Below are 20,693 nucleotides of genomic sequence, written 5' to 3'. Positions count from 1 at the left end.
GTACAAATATTTTTCCGATGTGTTTTGGATATTCCTTCTCTAATAAAAAGAGATACCATTTTGTTTTCGTTTGCATAAGAAAGAATATCAAGCATTTTTCTTTTTTAAATTTAATTAGCCACAATAAAGAATGCACGCAATGCTACGTGCTACATTAACGACGTCTCTAGAGTAACTGAATGACTGTTCATATAGAAATCGCAGGTATTAGTCTCATACAACAACGCCCCCTATAGTTCGTTGCGATCACGAATACTTTTATGACTTTTATTATTTTTATGCTAGTGAGAACCAAAACAATATGGATATGAATGAGAGAAAACTGGATCCTACCACGTGATTTCCCGGCCAATAAAAATATAGCGTTAAACGTTTAACGCAACCTTGTTGGAAGTCGCATAAGAAGTATAACTTCAAAAATAATAATAATAAACATGAAAAGCGTGACATTTTTTTAAAAAAAAATAACATTCAAAAAATTATCATTCAATAGGAGATTGATAATTCCTGTCAATATGAATCACGAGAAAGTCTCATCTCGTATCGAGCAGCCATCGCTGGGATTCGAATCCGGTTCACCTCATTGGAAATCGAACTCTCTGTTCCGTGAGCCATCACAGCTCAGAAAAATATATTCTCATAAATGCATGTGCATCCTTACTTTTGCGATTAAATGTATAAATATACATAATATACATAATTGTTCTTTAAATCAGGTGATGCAATTAACTAATAAAATATTTACAAGATATTTTCGATTCGTTAACATTACATTTCGAACAAAAAAACATTTCATGATATGAATCTCAATAAAATAAGTGAGCCAGTCAGTTATCTTTGGCTGTCACCAGCATCAATAGTGAATATTATTTATTTATCCCTTACATAACACTGCATTTACCTGCAACCTTCATTTATCATCCATTCTTGATATTATTTTCTGTTACGTTTTTGATTTTAATAAAAATTCAAAATAAAGGCTTAAAATTAAAAATTTTATCCATTATATTTTAAAGTAACAACCACTACATGCTACATTTTAGGTTAAAGCTATTTAGTAACCATTTTAGAGTTATTAAGTGGTAAGTTAGTTGCAAATATTTTTTATAGTAAATTTTATGCTAATTTGTGACCAAGCAGAATATCGAGTTAACAAGTATTATATACTAGTGAATTGGAATTGTATTTTATTAGTGGTAAATACACTACAACAGGAATTAAATAATTCAAATGGTTGAGGCTATTATATCTCTTTATTAAGTTTTTCATTTTTAAAAATTTCGTAATAAACGTTAGGATTTAAATCTGGCAACATTTAATTTTTTTTTTATTTTTCTTGTGCTTTTTTGATTAGCATCAACTCGTATGCGAGCTTATAAAATAAAAATCTAAGATCTAGAGAGGGAAAAATAAATTTGCTACAACAATGGATGACTAGTCTATATTTAAAACAAAAATGCTGCCGTAACTTTCGAATAAATTAGAATTTTAAAACGAAATTCGCGTTAAGTACACTAAAGCTGCATGTAAACGTTTCGACCAAACAAAGCTATTTTTTCCTAAAAGTTTAATAGTTATAATTATTTAACTAATTAACGAACTTAAATTTTTTTTTATTCCATCACACTCTCTGTAGATTTTTCTACACACTTTTAAATTTCGAAAAACAAAGAATTCTTCTTCCTTTAATCAGCGGCGGGCTGAAGATTTTTTAATATATAGAAAAAATAAAAATTAAATTAAAATTTTAAATAAATTTTTTAAACAAATATTAAATAAATATTGAATAAATTCTTAACTATTATTAAATATAGCATAAATTATTATAATAAATATTTTATTTAATATTCTAAATAAAAATTAAATTGAAATTTTAAACAAAATTTTTAAACGAATATTAAATAAAATTTGAATAAATTATTAACTATTATTAAATATTACATAAATTATTATATTAAATATTTTATTTAATATTTTAAATAAAAATTAAAATTAAATTAAAGCAAATTCGTGGGAGGAAATTGCAATGGTAATCGAGAAAAATTTTAGTATTTAAATTTTTATAAAAATTAGAATCCAAATAAAATCTGAGTTAATAATAGAAAGACAAATTTTGATACTGTGTCAGAAATACCTTTTATCTTTGTCTGTCTCGAAATTAACTGAAGTCTTTTCAAGGTCAACTTATTTTTTCCACTTCATTTCGTCCTAGGAAGTAAAAAACAAAATAATGAAAGGAGAAAAAAAAAGCTCAACTCCACCAACACAATAATAAAAAAGTTACCAAAAAAAAATTCAGTAATGATCCCGGACTAAGTCAAGGTCGAATCACTCATTGAGACCCCAACCCTTTCCTCCTCTCCACCACACCTGCATGGTAGTATTATTATAGTACTTCAATGTTTTTGTTTTGGGTGGTGGCCGAGCGATTTATTTCATCTAGGAAGCCATTTAAAAACAAGGAAGAGAAATCGTGATTGCATGTGGCGCCATTACAGAGGGGGCTAGTTCTAGTATCCCCTAACATGACATGCAATGATTGTTTTGGATTTTAGTGGCGCCTGGTTTGGCGGGTTTTTCAATATTTTTTATTTCAAGGTTTACCCCATAGGGTTCTTGATATTTATGAGCTTAGTTAGATGAGCAATAGTTTAAAACTATAAAATTTCGCTTTTAATTTTTTTTTTCAAGGAGAAAATGTGATGGAAGGCGTCCATGCTTTTAGATACTCTTAGTTTAATTTTAAGCATCAAGTAATTTTCTTTCCATTCCATCAATATATATTTAATTCTTTCTATTCTATCAGTATATATTTAATTCTTTCTATTCCATCAGTATACATTTAATTCTTTCTATTCCATCAATATATATTTTATTCTTTCTATTCCATCAGTATATATTTAATTCTTTCTGTTCCATCAGTATATATTTAATTCTTTCTATTCCATCAATATATATTTTATTCTTTCTATTCCATCAGTATATATTTAATTCTTTCTGTTCCATCAGTATATATTTCATTCTTTCTATTCCATCAATTTATATTTCATTCTTTCTATTCCATCAATATATATTAATTCCATCAATTATATCCTTAAGTAGTGAAATAAAACAGATAAAAGCATAAATTAAATTAAAACTGTGGCAATTCTGTTTTGAAATTTCATTTCAATCCTTGTTTTTATAGAGATTGATTACGTAAGAAATTATAAGTTATTTTCTTGCTTATATTCTTCTCATTAACTTTCTTTGTTTCTGAAAATGAAATTAAGAGCACTGCTTTTTAAATTTCGCGTTAGAAATATTGTTAAAAAAAATGACGCCCCAAATGCGAAACGTGAAAAAAATCGTAAAATGGCATTTTACATCAAAAAAGAAATAAAAATAAATTCAAAATACGTCTTAATCTCTTTTTCCCTCTCTTTCTTTCTCTCAAGTATTTTGAAAATCCTTGTAAAAATGATGTAAAAAAATATAAATCACTGCTGAGGAAGACAATGCTGAAAACATCAAAACCTATTTGATTGCGGGTGCATTGTCAGAAAAATCTCCGAATTTCATCAGGGAGCCTTGGTGGCTCAGGGGATAGAGCATTCCTCCATAAGGTAAATCGGGTTCGAATCCCAGCAATGGCTGGTCGATATGAATTCCGCTCCCGGCTCGCACCGACCACAGTGCTGATGTAAAATATCCTCAGTGGTAGACGGATCATGTGTTAGAGTCTCCTTGCCGTCAGACTAAACTTAGGAGGTTTCTGTGGTCTCTCTCTTCATGTGGGTTAGTTCCATCATAAAGTCTTCTACGAAGGCAAAATTTCTCTCCCAATTCTTGATTCTGGAGCTCCCTTGTCTTCTGAGTTGGATTCAAAATTACAAGTCTACGGAGTTGAACATTAGTAGTCGTAGATTCAAAATTGGGTCGGCCGTTCAACGACGGTTATAAAATATAAATTCATCAGGCAATCTAACTGATTTTTATGTTTATCATCCTGCTTTCCTCAATAATGATTCCACATGTTTCGGTGGTGATTTTGTTTCTTCCTCGTTTAAATATTGACTTGCAACTCCTCATGTGCAAGCCTTTTGACTTCATTTTGAACGAGGAAAAAATTTATATTAATTGCGGTTACAGAACATCCTATATAGGCTAAGCATAACTTAAAATATTTATGACAATAGTTTTTTTCCCACAGTTTTTACTTCTACATTTCACAACCTATTTTAAGTTAAATTTAACAATTTTTTGAACTTGCATGGGCAGTATGTAGGATTTGTTTAGTTATGCTTGTAGTATTTGAACTCGAAGCCCAGTGGCTGAGTGGTCGCTCATCGCCCTCTGTGCCTCAGGTCCTGGGTTCTATACTCGGACCGGGTTAGGTTGACTCAGCCTTTCATCCCATCAGTGGATTAATAGAATGAGTACCAAACACGCTTGGGGACTGTACACTGGGGGTTCCGCGATCGGCTTACCACAGAATTGGAACATTTGTTCCTGTACTCCAGGCCCCAAGGTTAAGAAAATTGGAATGACACAGTAGGCCTTGGCTCTCCAAGGGCTGTAGAGCCACTGAATTTAATATTTGATTTATAGTTGATAAACCCTGACTTATTCATCATCAGATGTTTTTGCGTTCGCAATCTTATAAAAATAATTTTACGAAAATCCTGCTTGTAACGTATTTTATATCAATAAGTCCCGCAATGGACTGATCGTTAGGACACGGTTCCCGGCAGATCACCGAAGTAAAGCATCACTGGCTGCGGTCAGTGTGCGGATGGATGACCACTTGGATCAGTCTGCGTAAGGGCCGAGGGTGTGCGGTATAGGTCCTCGTTAAACTGTTCTACCGTAAAGTGCTTGACTTCGCGTGCAGGTCGTCGGGCTACCGAAGCGGGGGTGCCATCCCCTCTGCAGAGGATCAAAATTGTGATGGCATGTCTTCGGATCATCCTCAGGGGAATTTTCCAGACCGTCGCCAATAGCCCATTGTGCAGCTCTAGAGCGACGTAAATGAACTACAACTTACATCAATAATATTTACATAAATCAAAAGAAAATTGAACAAACTTATAAGATTGGCAATTGTTTTAAAATAGTATGATTTTATTAACAGTAGTAGTTAATATTTTCAGAGAATATTACGCTTTAAATATAATAATAATAGAAAAATGTATTATTTGTCTTAAATTTAAAAAAAAAAATTGTTTAAAAAAATTATTTCTAAGTTATTAAATATTTTCATAACAAATCAATTTTCTGCCTTTTAAACAATGAATACAATAATTTCTTCTCGAAGGTAAGATCATAGAAGTTCAATGCAACTAACATTACAGAATAGTCGCTGTTTTTCAAGCATAAACTAACTATTTTATGAACACCTGGAAGGAAAGTTATTAATAGGTTAATAAATTTCATAAATCGAGCTTTATATTCTGAATTAGTGACCCTCCAAAATCCTAAGAATTGCACAATATACAGTTTATCAAAAAACCTTTTTTTCTTCTTTTTTTTTTAAAATGTAGACGCTTGCACGGTTCCATTTATATATATATATATATCCCCCCCCCTTTTTTTAATGCAAAGAGATAGTTTATTCACCTGCTACATTGGTCATTTTAACTGACTTTAAATGAATTTAAGAATTGTCTTTAAGAATTCTGAGAACTAAAACAAATAAAACGATAAATTAGGCAAACGATAAAAAATTCACAAATAAAACGATAAATTAGGCAAACGATAAAAAATTCTCTAATTATTTTTGCTATACAAGAAATTCAGCAAATGATGGAAGTCCGAAGTTGCTGGAAAATCGTGTTAAATCAGATAAAGAAAATAGTACTCCCACCTCCCTTCTCCTTTCTAGTTCTAGGAAAAATAAATATCCACAGGAACGAAAATCTGCCGTTCATGTACACATAAAATTTTATTCTTACGTGCTATCTGGTGATTCAAAAAATGACGTCTCATTCTGAATATGATTTTATTGATTTATCCTCTTCTTTTTTATCCCTTTTCAAGGGCAAGGCAAATGTCCTTTTTTATCTCATTGATAAACTGAAGTATTTGTGGAGAACAATTGGTGCATTTTTCCTCTCAATAACCCTCCTGACTGGATCACGTTACAATCCAGCTGACAGCCTGTTCAAATTCTGATATCTTTTTCGTTCTTATTTGAGGCTATAATCTTTACTAGATCTTCTTGGAACTTTTTTTATTCTAAGTTGGTAACGAATTTTGATTATTTAGGTCGGAACTGTGAAGTAGTTGAAATGTTCGATTCCAACTATTATTCGAAAATTTTTCTGTGAGTCCAGACTTCAGAAATTTTCTGAGAGCTCGATTTAAACTCCGAGAATTTTTTAAGGACTCAACTCCAACTCCGACACCTGAAATTTTCCGAGTGCTTGACTTTATAACTCCATCTCCGTAAAACTTTCTGCAAGCTCGACTCTTTATCCGACTCCAGAAATTTTCTGAGAGCTCGATTTAAACTCCGGGAATTTTTTAAGGACTCAACTCCAACTCCGACACCTGAAGTTTTCCAAGTTCTCGACTCTATAACTCCATCTCCGTAAAACTTTCTGTAAGCTCGACTCTTTATCCGACTCCAGAAATTTTCTGAGAGCTCGATTTAAACTCCGGGAATTTTTTAAGGACTCAACTCCAACTCCGACACCTGAAGTTTTCCAAGTTCTCGACTCTATAACTCCATCTCCGTAAAACTTTCTGTAAGCTCGACTCTTTATCCGACTCCAGAAATTTTCTGAGAGCTCGATTTAAACTCCGGGAATTTTTTAAGGACTCAACTCCAACTCCGACACCTGAAGTTTTCCAAGTTCTCGACTCTATAACTCCATCTCCGTAAAACTTTCTGTAAGCTCGACTCTTTATCCGACTCCAGAAATTTTCTGAGAGCTCGATTTAAACTCCGGGAATTTTTTAAGGACTCAACTCCAACTCCGACACCTGAAGTTTTCCAAGTTCTCGACTCTATAACTCCATCTCCGTAAAACTTTCTGTAAGCTCGACTCTTTATCCGACTCCAGAAATTTTCTGAGAGCTCGATTTAAACTCCGGGAATTTTTTAAGGACTCAACTCCAACTCCGACACCTGAAGTTTTCCAAGTTCTCGACTCTATAACTCCATCTCCGTAAAACTTTCTGTAAGCTCGACTCTTTATCCGACTCCAGAAATTTTCTGAGAGCTCGATTTAAACTCCGGGAATTTTTTAAGGACTCAACTCCAACTCCGACACCTGAAGTTTTCCAAGTTCTCGACTCTATAACTCCATCTCCGTAAAACTTTCTGTAAGCTCGACTCTTTATCCGACTCCAGAAATTTTCTGAGAGCTCGATTTAAACTCCGGGAATTTTTTAAGGACTCAACTCCAACTCCGACACCTGAAGTTTTCCAAGTTCTCGACTCTATAACTCCATCTCCGTAAAACTTTCTGTAAGCTCGACTCTTTATCCGACTCCAGAAATTTTCTGAGAGCTCGATTTAAACTCCGGGAATTTTTTAAGGACTCAACTCCAACTCCGACACCTGAAGTTTTCCAAGTTCTCGACTCTATAACTTCATCGCCATAAAACTTTCTGTAAGCTCGACTCTTTATCCGACTCCAGAAATTTTCCGAGAGCTAGTGCGTATTCTAATGCAAATTTGGTACCTTTTATGACATTGAACTAGCCTGAAATAAGATTTGAGTTTATAATAAAAATTATTATAAAAACTGTTAATTTCAGTTGTTAAAAGCTGTTTTACTCAGCTATATTAAAATGTGTTATTTAGATTCAACTTTTTCCGTATGAGATTTATTGTTGTTGTTGTTTCTAATGTCACTTGCCACGCTAGCAAGCCTGCTTGGTGAAACCGCGCAAATTTAAAGCAGGGGGTGCGTTTCTTGTTCTTCAGTGGCGCCATCTATGGCCAAGAATTCTTTGTTTTTCCAAATTTAAAAGTGTGTGGAAAAATCTACAGAGAGTGCGATGGAATAAAAAAAATTGAAGTTCGATAATTGGTTAAAGAATTATAACTATTAAACTTTAAGGAAAAAATAACTTTGTTTGGTCGAAACGTTTACATACAGCTACGGAGTTAAAATCTGAAGCGCGTAGTTAAAATTTGTTTCAAATTTCGTTGCGAATAAAATTGAGGATCGAGTATTGGGAGCAATTTTGCCTTCGTGGAGGACTTTTGGAGGATGGAGTTAACCCGCATTTGCGTTATATGGAGAGGAAGAACACGAGAACCTCCCACGGTTAGCCTAATGGCAAGGTGAGTCTAACCCATGATCCGTCTACCTCTGAGGATATTTCACGTCAGCACTGTGGTCGGTGCTAGCCGGATGCGGAATTCGTATCGACTGGGATTTGAACCCGGTTCACCTCATTGGAAGGCGATCGCTCTATCCCCTGAGCCATCGCAGCCGAACTCCATAGTCTTGTGATTTTGAACCTAATCCCGAAGACAAGGGAACTCCTGCGAGACAAGTGCGAGTCGGGTGCGGAAAATGTATCGACCACCCATTGATGGGATACGAAACCGGGTCAATTCATACGTGGTGTATACGTGGCTCGGATTGAGTTATTATAATTATTTTCGTTTTTCTAGCAGCATTGAAAATGTTCAATTTAAAAAGGAATTTAGTAACGTTTGCTGTATATTCCTATCACTTCTATTGCCTGTATACTAGGACGAAAAAAAGTGAAAAAATTATTGGCATCCAATAAATGAATAAAAACAATTTAAAATGTTTTTTTTTTTTTTTTCTTCACAAAAATTTTATAAGCTCACAAGTGTTTCTTTTCCGTTGGAGATTGTTATCTTAGAATTTAATCGATAAATTTATTGGACATTCAACGGGTGTCAATCAACCCAACAATATCAGTTTGATAAAAAAAATTTACGCATTTATTTCATTTTTTATTGCTGATGTAGAAGTGATTGAAGTTTCAGTTCAACTTTCTAAAAAAATATGATTTGAAAGATGTTCTTCTTTAAGCCTCTTTTTCTATTGTTACAACAGTCCGGATTTTGTTTACCTAAAGTTGAATTCCATGACAACTGAAACCAGTAGCAAATTTTGAAAGTTTAAGCAATATCCTTGCATTTGGAAAGGAAATTTTAAAGGAATGTTGTTGTAATTTATGAATTCAAAAGTTATTTTTTTGGAGTTATGCATGATTATAGTAAAATTTATTATAGATAGAGAGCATTCATGATTTTGACTTATTCTACCAAAAAAAACTGTGTGTTTTAAAGAAGAATAAGTTATTAAAAACTCTTACTCTTATTACTCTTTCATTATTTTATGCCAATTAATTAAACATTGCACCCTAAAGTAGCATATTCTAGTAGAACTTTTGTTTTCAAAAATATTTAATATATTTTTTAGAATAAAATACTTCGTGGGATTTCCTCTTTGTTACGCTTGGAATTCAACTAAAACATTTGCTAAAATTATCGTGAAAGTAGGGGGAAAAAAAAAAAACGTAGATGGCTAGTTTAGGTTAAAATACGACTTTTTTAAATTTCAATTTTCGCAGGAAATATTGAAACGACCTCCCAAATGTTGCATTTCGCCATGTAAAATTATCGTTTTTAAAAGGATGTAAAAAATTTTATGCCTTACAATTTAAAATTTTTTCGACTAATAATAAATAAAATGATGAAAATTTACTGAAAGTTTTGCTTTTCATGTCTTTGGATAAACGGATTTTATAATTTTGTGCAGTAATTTTTCGACTCGCTCAAAAAGTTCTCGATATATGGTGAAATATGCAAAAAGTAAAATAAATATTAAAAGGTTCAACCTTGGATCATATTTTCTAGATTGCGGTTACCCCTTATATTTTGGGGGTTAGAAATCCGAATGTAAGGAGAAAAAAAAAGGTATGTTTATTCAGAAAAAAAAAAACATTTTTTTCGTCTGATTTCGTAAGTTGAACTATCATCTGCACTAATTAATTAGCATATTTGAAGTCACCTCCTTGAATTATTAAGATTGAGTCCTAGAACGTGAAGATCCATCATTAGATCAAAAGTTATTCTGGGTGGTCGGTCAGTTTATTTATTACTTATTCTTATTTTTGAGCATTGTACATATTCTTTGACCATTCTTTGCTTTACGTACCAAATTAAATACCCTTAAAAATGTGCTTAAAAACTCGAAACAACTTAGATCAGCCAGCTCGTATTTTTAGTTATCAATTCAAGCTAGGTTTTTGATTGCGAAATCTTTAACCAATGAGAGCGGAAGAGCTGATTCGCTTTCACTGATTGTTCTTCTAGAAAGTGATGAGTTACACATTTTAATGTAGTTAATTTTTTTTTAATGATTTATTTATTAACACAGCGGATAGTATTCATATTCAATGGATTCATTAATACTGTGAGAAAATTGGTCTTTTGAATAAGCCGAACATCTGCTTTAAGTTTTTGTTGTGTCTAAGCCTTCAGTAATCTAGAGGCGCGAGGTTTACGTTATTAAGTACTACTAGTCACTAGAATGACATGATTTGAAAGTCGATAAAATAAAAAATATAAGAGATGGAAGCGTATAGTTTATTATGTTGGGCTTAGGAAACAAGTTTTTATTTGCTCCAAGATTAGAAATTAGTTATATATTATATCAGCAGATGGAACTGATCACTGAGAAAAAGTGCGAATCAAAATTTTCTGCTGCGCATCAGACCATTCTATTTGAAACATTTCGCAATTAATTTTCTCTAATTAATAAAAAAAAATTTCCCACAAACTTTGCCCTAGTTGCTGTAAATGATTGTTATTTGGAAAATATTATTTTGTAGGTTGATATATAGGTTTTCATAATAGGTTTACATAATAAGTAGGTTATTCATAATAGGTTTACAACGCCATCTATTGAGGATTTTTCAATTAATTTTAAAACTTGGTGAGGATAAATAACTGACTTCGTCAGTAGAACTGAGCAAGCCATGTATTTTTTCTTTCTTTTTTTTAGCACCTTTATAGTTCTTTCTTTGATTGTTCAAATCATTGATCATTTCTGAGACCTGGAGGGAAGTTATGTTAAAGATTTTAATACAATAATATCATTCCACCTAACATTCTGAGAGTGGAAGTAGTAGTTAAGATTCCAGTCACAATCAAGGATGTATCTTTGTACTGTTCTTTTCTAAGTTGGTCAACTATTCTTCAACTGAACAAGGGTTTATAAGCCATTCTTTGCATTGAGCATACGAGACCACATATGTAGATGTATGTATATGTGTATGTATATGTATATACATGTATACAATAGCAAGCTTAGCTCAGTCATCCAGAAAATGTTCCAAATCAAACGAAAAAAAAAAAGAGAGAGAGAGAGAGAGAACAGGAAAAACTGTTATGCAAAATACTTAAACAAAATCCCTCTAGCTAAACGAAGCATATATTTTTACAAATTTAAATACATTCTTGACTCTTTATCAAGGATTATAGTTACATTACGTATGAGTTATATTATCAATCTATTAGTTATGTTATGAATCGATTTCAATCCGAACAGAAACAGGCAAACGGAAACATTTTCAGCCAATCTAGCTTTGTAGAAGGCACTTTACACAAAATTAAGCGCAATTATGCAACTTAGTAACATTTACAACATCAAACTCAGTCGTCCAGAAAGAGTTTCAGACCAAACGATAAAAAAAGGGAAAAAATAGTTATTTAAAATAATTGAGCAAAAATCCTTCTATGCAAACGATAATTTATACAAATTTAAGAATATCCTTGACTCTTTATCACTCCTTTCAGTAAAAGAATACTTTAATCTTTGTTTTTAGAAAGAGTGGATGAAGAAGAAAAATCATATTCTTTATCGCAGGTTTTGAAGATTCAAGGACAGGGCCTTTTTTGATTGACGCCTTTCTCTCCATGTTTAGCATCCTTAGTTTTTCTTTATTTCGTTTCATCTCGTATTATATATTTTTTTATTTTGATCTTTCTTTCTTCATTGCTTTTGACCTTGACTTCTCCTTTCTTTCGGAATGTGCATGCATTCCTGCACTTTCGCTTGTGGTTGTCTTTCCTGAGGTGTATACTCAATCATTAGAAATGAAGCGAAATAATTGTTTCAGTGTGGATATTACTAAAGAGGCCTGCTTCCCCAGGAAGGAACTAATCATCAGTGGAAGGGATTCCAGTATGCTTCGAATTTTACTTATTTAATTTTAACAACTGAATTTACGATTATTAATTATTTTGTCCTGTTTTAACTTTTTCTTTACTTAAATAGTTATTTTTAAGAAAAAAATAAACTTTTTTTTTTTTTAATTTCTTAGTCAGGTGGGGATTTTTGCAGATTAACAGAAAAGAAAAGTTTTGTTTCCATATTAGTTAAAATAAATAAATAAGAATTATTATAATGATCACACTCGGGAACTATTTTATTATTATATTGAGTTGTATGAGATATTTTTTAACAGATCGTGGAGATTTTCACTAACTATAGTTTTCTTTAAAACAAAATTTTTTGTCTATTTTATGTTGAAGTATATATTTTTAAAAACGTTATACATAACAGGGTTTCTACAAACTTCTAGGACAGTTGGGTACAACAGATTAAAATTGCATAGGAGCACATCAAAGTAAAAGTCGTCATACGCCACTGGGGTGCTTCTTTCTTATGAACTGTTTCTTCGTGAGCTTCTGAACAGGCCATACATAATAGAGAAAGCACCCCTAGCCGCGTACGACGTCATTGCATGTATATTTCCATGGATTCCTAAGCAATTTTAATCCTGATGATGTTTCCTACCTAACACCCCTAGAAGTTTGTCAGAACATTTACACGAAACCCTGTTATTCATAACGTTTTTAAACTTGAACATTTCGTTAACAAATAGACTGAAAATGTTACATTAGAAAAATTTGTAGCTTTTGGAACAAAACTAACTTTAGATTTGAAATCGCCACATTCAAATTAGGCACAAGCATTTGTATAAATGCAAGAAAAACTTTTTCCCCATGTGTAATCCTTCTTAGAACGAAAAAAAATGAGGAAAGGGACGGGAAAAAAATGGAATTTAGCAAAATATATCAATTTGTGTTATTGATAAGTAACACTGGCTAAATACTTTTTTTTATCGTTTTTTTATATAGTTATAAGAATATAGTTCCATTTTCAGAATTAATTTTATTATTGAATTATCGAACTATTTCCTAAAATTTAATAACAGAATTATTTTTAATAATAATCATAAACTTACATTGAAAACCATACTAATGTTTAAAAGATAACCCACTACTTAATTATATGTACTTAATTTATATTTAATAAACATTGAAAAACTTACTACAAGAACTATTTTAATCATATATTCTATATCTAACTTGTATTAAAAGAAAAACATTCGACAATAAATCAAAACAAAAATTGAACAATTTTTTGCAATAAAACGTGTTAGCATATAGTTTCCTTTGTGTAAACATGATTTAGTATATAAATTAAGTTTTAAAATAAATCCTTTTAATGCAGTAATCCCATCTACTAAAAATTTGTCTTTTAAGTGGAATTAAGCTAAAGCAGAAAACGTGATTTTGCCTAATTTCCCAAATGGCAGAGCGGCGATATATTATTTAAAACGACAGCTTTACCTACTAGAACTGTCATTGGCGCACGCATTTCCACTAAGATTTCTGTGTGAAGTGGCAACGAGAATCTGTTACCATGGCAACAGCGCCTTTTCCTGGTTGGTTGTGTGACCTTGAATTCGTGGAGAGAAATTACTATTTGTTTTGAGTGGAAGCCGCTTTTTTTTGTATTACATGTTTTATTTACTTTGTTTTATTGAAAATACTATAAAACAATGCATTTTTCAGAAAAAGGTATTAAGTAAATAGCTAAAGCAATTTCGAACTTCAATTTTCATTAATTTTCTTTGAAAGCATGTCAGACCAATAAAGCTTTAAAATCAGTTACTATGGAAACAATGTCTGGATTTGTCTAGAAATGCTTGTTGTCGGGTAGCGCCTATTTTCAAATTTTAGGAGTTGGAAGCATATTTTACATGATTATTATGAGGGGTGGGGCAAGATTATTCAAATTTCTTCGGAAGAAAATTAAGAGAAATTTATTCAGTGTTTAGTTTTAGAGATAGAAATAACCTAAGCTGACACGCAAAGTGTTTTATATTTATTTAAAAAACAACCTGCAGTGTGTAGTAAATAAGTACTATAAATACTTTTATGCATTGTTTTTCAAAAACTGTTAATCTTAAATTTGACATATTTTGTGAATAATTTAGTACGATTCTGAGAATTCTTTTTTCTTTTCTTTTCCTTTTAGAATCAGTATCAAATTACGTGTGCTTTGTATATATGCACTTAGACATGCAAATCGCATTGGTGTAAACGCTTGTATACATTAAGCTTACTTAAAATAGTATGAATTTTTTTTGCGACTAGAGATAATAGGCCGATTAAAACAGCAATTAAAAATAATTTATATTTGTTTTGAAAACTATATATAAAACTCTTAAAAACTGTTTAAAGTACCTTTAAACAGTTTTTACTATACAATTAAATCTATTCCTATCCATTAAATCTATTTAATCTATTTTTACTGTACAATTAAATCTATTTTACTATACAATTAAATCTATTCCTATGCATTAAATGTATTTAATCTATTTATTAAATCTATTTTTACTATACAATTAAATCTATACAACTAAATCTATTATTGTATTAAAAGCGAAGTACTTATTTTCTTAGAAATCCAAGAGATCACCCTAATTATTGGTCCGCCCGCAAATGAATAGAAAATTAAGTTTCTTGACGATTCTTTTTTTTTTTCTTCCTTGAAGCATGTTTATAATAGTATATTATAGAATTATTTTTAAAAAATACACAATTATAGGGGAAATGGAAAAAAATACCCAAAATATTTAAAAGATTGTTTAGCGAAATTTGCATACATAATTGGAACTTTTAGATTAAAATCTGAAGATCTCTTTTTTATATATTATTTACTATGATAAAACTTTAGTTCAATTTTAAAAACCAACAAAAGATGTTTTGCTAATGCTTAGAAATTCTTTTAACGAGAATATTTAAATTTGATTCTTGGATTTTAGGTAAAATTTTTAATTTGCGTTTTCTCGATATTTTTATTTATTTATTTAAGAACCTTTTGATGCTTTAGTAATATTAGACAGCACAATAGTTTTAAAAAAATTTATAAAATGAAAGGGTTGCGTTATTAGATAAGGAAAATTATCTCTTGATAATACAGTCAAACCCCGTTAACGCGAAATCGCTTATCACGAAATTTCGCTTAACGCGAAATAATTGTTAGGTCCCGTCGATCGAGTCTGAAGAATAGTGTTAATTAATTCTTTTAACGCGAAACCCAAATCGCAAAATACCGCTTAAGACGAAAAGAATTTTTTTCACTCCAAGTCAAAATTTCTTCTTTTACAAGAGTTTGGAATTAGTGTTTTGAAATTTCTACTCCTACCCTCGAATCGAGGTCCCATCCTTCCATAATTATCTCTTTTGATTGGTTGCTGCTATTCTGTTTCGGAATGTTCTTTGCACGTGCGTGGAAGGGGGTGGAAAGTAGTGCATAAGCACACATGATCGTGGTAGAGTCCGACTGTCAGTTGCCCTTGAAATTTCGTAAAAATGAGTCGAAAACAGCAATCCTTGTCCTTAGAGACTAAACAAAAAATTTTGAATGAAGTTTGTGATGGAATATTAAAGAAAACAGAGATCGCGACGAAATATGGAATTCCCAACAGCACGCTATCTACGATTATAAAAAATCGTGAAAAAATTGAAGTCGCATATGCTATCAATCAATTTGAGCCAGCTAGAAAGCGAATGAGAACAGGGGGAAATGAGGAGATCGAAGTAGCGCTTTTGCGATGGGTGCGTGAAGCAAGGAGTCAGAATCTGCCTTTAACGGGTCATGTATTGCAAGAAAAAGCAAAAGTTTTTGCGGATGCTCTCGGCGTGACAAATTTCGCATCTTCAAACGGTTGGTTAACACGATTCAAAAAGCGTCATGGAATTGTGTGTCATAAAATCTGTGGCGAAGAAGCAACTGTAGATAAGGAGACTGTGGAATCATTTTTGTCTGAAAAGTGGCCTGCTCTTAGGAAAAATTACGCGCCACGTGACATTTTCAATGCTGATGAAACGGGACTCTTTTTCAAAGCATTGCCCTCCCGTACATTGAGCATTAAAGGAGAAAAATGCTCCGGCGGAAAATGCTCTAAAGAGAGAATTACTGTTTTGGTCGCTTGTAATATGGATGGGACCGAAAAATTGCCCTTGTTTGTCGTAGGTAAATCAGCGAACCCACGTTGTTTTAAGAACTTAAAAACTTTACCCGTTGTATATGCTTCAAATAAGAAAGCCTGGATGAATAAAATGCTTTTTAAGAAATGGTTAACAGACTTGGACAGGAAACTATTTCGGGAAAAAAGAAATATTTGTTTGATGCTTGACAATTGTAGTGCTCATAATGATATTCACGGACTAAAAGCGATTAAATGTGTTTTTTTACCTCCTAACACCACAGCAAAACTTCAGCCGTGCGATCAAGGTATCATTCATAGCTTGAAGGTGCAATACAGAAAAGAAATGGTACGCAAGATGATCCATTGCTTTGATAATAAAATTACATTTTCTGTAAATCTATTAGACGCAATGAGATACTTAAAATGTGCTTGGAACAATGTTTCTTCTGAAACAATTATAAACAGTTTCAAGTGCGGTGGGTTCACAGATGGAAAAGAAATGAATCTTCAAGAAATAAGTGAAGCAGAACCAGAAACGTTGACTAATTTGATCGAAGAAGCGGAAAAACGCGGGATTCTATCAGCCCCTTTGTTCAAAGACTACACCACTATAGACGAAGATTTGCTAACATCGGATATAACCACCGATCAAGACATAATCGCTGAACTATCGGCGAAAAATGATGATGTCGACATGGATACAACTGATGAAGAGTCCGATATTGAACAAGAAAATCCAGTTACTTTAAATGAGGCGACATGTGCAATGAAAGTAATTAATCGTTTCCTCATGCAACAAGAAAATGCTATGGATGCATTAGATAACTTAGAACATATAAATGACTTTATTAATAAGTGTTATCTTAAGAAATTAAAACAGAAGTCAATAACTGACTTTTTTCAACCTTGATTCCGTAACGGATAAATAAATTCGTAATTTGGCGTTCAATTCACTTCATTATTTCTTCTCCAAATTTCAAGTTATTTTTAAATGTTCATTGTTTTTAGTATTTTTAATTTTATGTTAAATTCACTTAAATTTGCAATATGTCTTCATTAGTAACTTTTAAGAACTGTAATATATAAGTAATTGTTTAGTAGTTCAATAATTGTTGACTAGATGCCGCCACTACCTAAACGGTTAACACGAAATTCGGTTAACACGAAAAATTTCGGTGGTCCCGACGATTTCGTGTTAACGGGGTTTGACTGTATTTAGAACTTCTATGAATTTTTTCTCAAAACTTAAAAGCAATAAAATGACGCGATTTCTGGTTTTGAGCCAAAACTTGGCTCAACAACAAACAATTTTTTAAGTAATTTAAAACTACACGCTTCTCAGTTTTTCGATTTTTTTAAAAATCTATTCTTATTGCAGTTAAAATTTGATGAAAACCAAGTTATATGACGCTAAAAATTTTCTTTAACGTTAATTATCTTACGTCTTATCAAAGCGTCTTATCTTAACGTCTTATCAAAAATCTAAACACTAATAAACTATTTAAATTTCTAGCAAAAACTGAAGATTGCAACATTTTATTGGCATAATGTTGTGAGAAAAAATTAATAAAGATTTCAAAATACCGCACGCTTGATACCTCAAATTCTGATTGGGTGAGGCGCTTATAATTTACATATGGGCTTATATTTTCCCTCCCCGTCTCCATCCCTGCAACAGGACGAAAGATCTCTTAACAATAATTAATCTTAGAATGTTTAAAAAAAAACATTCAAAAGAAATAATGCATGCATAATGAAGTAAAAATGACTAAAATAATTTTAAAACAATCACCAAAACAAATTATGCCGCAGCAACAATGTATCAAATCACGGTCTCAGTTAAAACACTCAGACGCAGACACGCTATACCCATTTTTAACTCTACATAATAATAATAACTAACATTACTGTGATTGTTGCTTGTAGTAATGACATTTAGAATTGATATTTGTTTCCACCCTACTGACACCATTAACTATATTTTATTTTTATTCCATTTTTTTTTTCACCTCCTGGCTAGCTAATAGAAATAAAAGTTCCACTAAAAGTGTTCCTTTTTCAACGTTTCGTGATGTATATGAAGTCCTAAGAATAGGCTCTTTTGGCTCAGACTCTGTTTGAGTTGATGCATATCCAATTTGTGATTCTTGTTGAGCATTTGAATAACTAAGAAATTTCGAAAAGCAGATCAGGTTTGAAGTTATCGTGTTGTTACTTAGTTCGTTTTTAATGTATGTTGAGGGAAATGTTGTCATGGTAACCTCAGGCCCTTTTTAAAAAAAGTAAATAAATAAACAAAAGGAAATAAATAGTTTTTTGAAAGCATACTTAATGGACAATTGATAAATTGTTTTCAAAAAACAAATTTTTTTTTAAAGAAATCAAGCAATAAATAAGTACATAAAATAAAATAAAAATGCACATTTTTTAAAAATTTTTCACGCTTTTTTTTTAAATTTTACATTTTTGTTAAGATATTTATACATAATATATTTTTTGCAAAAACCAATTTTATAAACCAGTGCATTAATTTATTTACTATACGAAGTTTTCGTGTTGTTCCTTGCTTGGTTTTTTTAATGAATATTGAGGGAAATGTCATGGTAACCTCAGAAAAATATATAAATGGAAATAAATAGTTTTTTGAATGCATACTTAATGGACAATTAATAAATTGTTTTCGAAAAACTAATTTTTTTCAAAAAAAATCAAGCCATAAATAAATACATAAAATAAAATAAAAATTAAATTTTTTTTTTTTTAATTTGTAACGCTTTTTTTTAAATTTTACATTTTTCTTAAAATATTTATACGTAATATATTTTTTGCAAAAACTAATTCTATAAATCAGTGCATTAATTTATTTTCTATACGAAGTTTTCGTGTTGTTACTTGGTTGGCTTTATAATGAATATTGAGGGAAATGTTGACCTGGTACCTTCAAGACCGTTTTTTTTTAAATAAATAAAGGAAAATAAATGGTTTTTTTGCGTGCTTCACTGGCACACTTAATGGACAATCAATGATTTGTTTTTAGAAATAAATATATTTTTTTAAAAAATTAATAAAAAAATTTGTGAAAATCTCATGGTTTTCAAGTTTTTAACACTTTTTTTTTATTTTGTATTTTAGTAAATATTTTCTTTTTCAATGAACAATGCTACAAATCTGCACATTTTTTTTTATAATTAATTTATTATGCGAAGTTTTCGTGTTATTCTTTGTTTGTTTTTTAATGAATGCCAAGGGAAATATTGTCATGGTACCCTCAGGACAATTTTTTTAACTAAATAAAGGGAAATAAATAGCTTTTTGAATGCTTCAGAGGCATTAATAGGCAACCAATAATTTAATTTTAAAAAGGTAATTTTTTAAGAAATTTAAGAAACTTTTTTTTTTTAAAACTAAGAAAAATTTACCTTTGTTTTTTTTTTAAAAAAACATTTTTTTTTAAGTTTGCATTTTTTTAAAATATTTATATATATTTTTTTTTACAGTAGCCAACGCTGCAAATCAGCACATTAATTTATTATAAGAAGTTTTCGAGCTGTTACTTGGTTGGTTTTTAATGAATGATGATGTTGAACTGTTGTTATGATAAAAAAAAATTTTTGAAAATATATGAAGCAAAATAAATAGTTTTTAAGTGATTCACGCCTACACTAATGAACAAACCTTTATTTGTTTAAAAAAAAGAATTTATTTATTTTTATAATTTTTAAAACTTTTTTAAATTTTGCATTTTGAAAAAATATTTATCTACACTTTTTGCTATGAACAACTTTAAAAATCAGCACATTAATTTATTATACGAAGTTTTCGTGTTGTTGCATGTTTTTAATGAATCTTAAGAGTATGTTGTCATGGTACCCGCAGGACAATTACTTTTTTTTAAATTAAAAATGCGAAGTAAAAATTTTTTTTCAGTGAATTGAAAGGCAATTCAATTGAAAGACGAAATTCGTTATTCGTTTCCAAAAAACTTTTCTTTTTTAAAATTTTTAAAAAAAATAAATTTTTAAATTTTTTTAATTTTGCCTTTTTATAATATATATAAGTCAATGACCAACACTACAAATCTTTGCATTCCTTTACTTATAGTGATTCCTGATTATCCAGCTCGTTATTATCCGGCTCGTTACAATCCGACTTCTGTATATCCGGTCATTTGTAAAAATGGTCGTATTAGATGAGAAAGGTAATCTTATTCATTTGTTTTGAATGAGTTTACATCTCACAGTAGCACCTTGTTGTTAAAATTATCAAATATCAATATCGTCATCTATCATTTGTTCTCAACGAGTTTAGTTCACTATAGCGCATAGTTTTTAAAATTATGAAGTATCAATATCGCCATTTATCATTTGCTATAAACAATTTTAGTTCACTATTGTGACTTTTGCTCTTAAAATTATCAAATA

General features: G+C 30.9%; 1 long non-coding RNA gene across 2 annotated transcripts in view; it reads left to right on the top strand.

Moving 5' to 3' along the window:
- Positions 1-20,693, top strand: part of LOC122270172 (uncharacterized) — a 127,155-nt gene that overhangs the window by 59,544 nt on the left and 46,918 nt on the right. The window contains exon 2 of one of the 2 annotated variants that reach the window (XR_011637525.1): positions 20,374-20,470. The exons of the other annotated variant lie outside the window; for it this stretch is intronic. This is a non-coding gene — a long non-coding RNA (uncharacterized lncRNA). The remainder of the gene's footprint in view (positions 1-20,373; positions 20,471-20,693) is intronic. 2 annotated transcript variants of the gene reach the window in all.

The sequence above is a fragment of the Parasteatoda tepidariorum genome, chromosome 8, assembly GCF_043381705.1.
Source record: "Parasteatoda tepidariorum isolate YZ-2023 chromosome 8, CAS_Ptep_4.0, whole genome shotgun sequence".
Classification (NCBI taxonomy): domain Eukaryota; kingdom Metazoa; phylum Arthropoda; class Arachnida; order Araneae; family Theridiidae; genus Parasteatoda; species Parasteatoda tepidariorum.
Note: the sequence above shows the minus strand (reverse complement) of the source record. Positions and strands in the feature narration are given on the sequence as shown.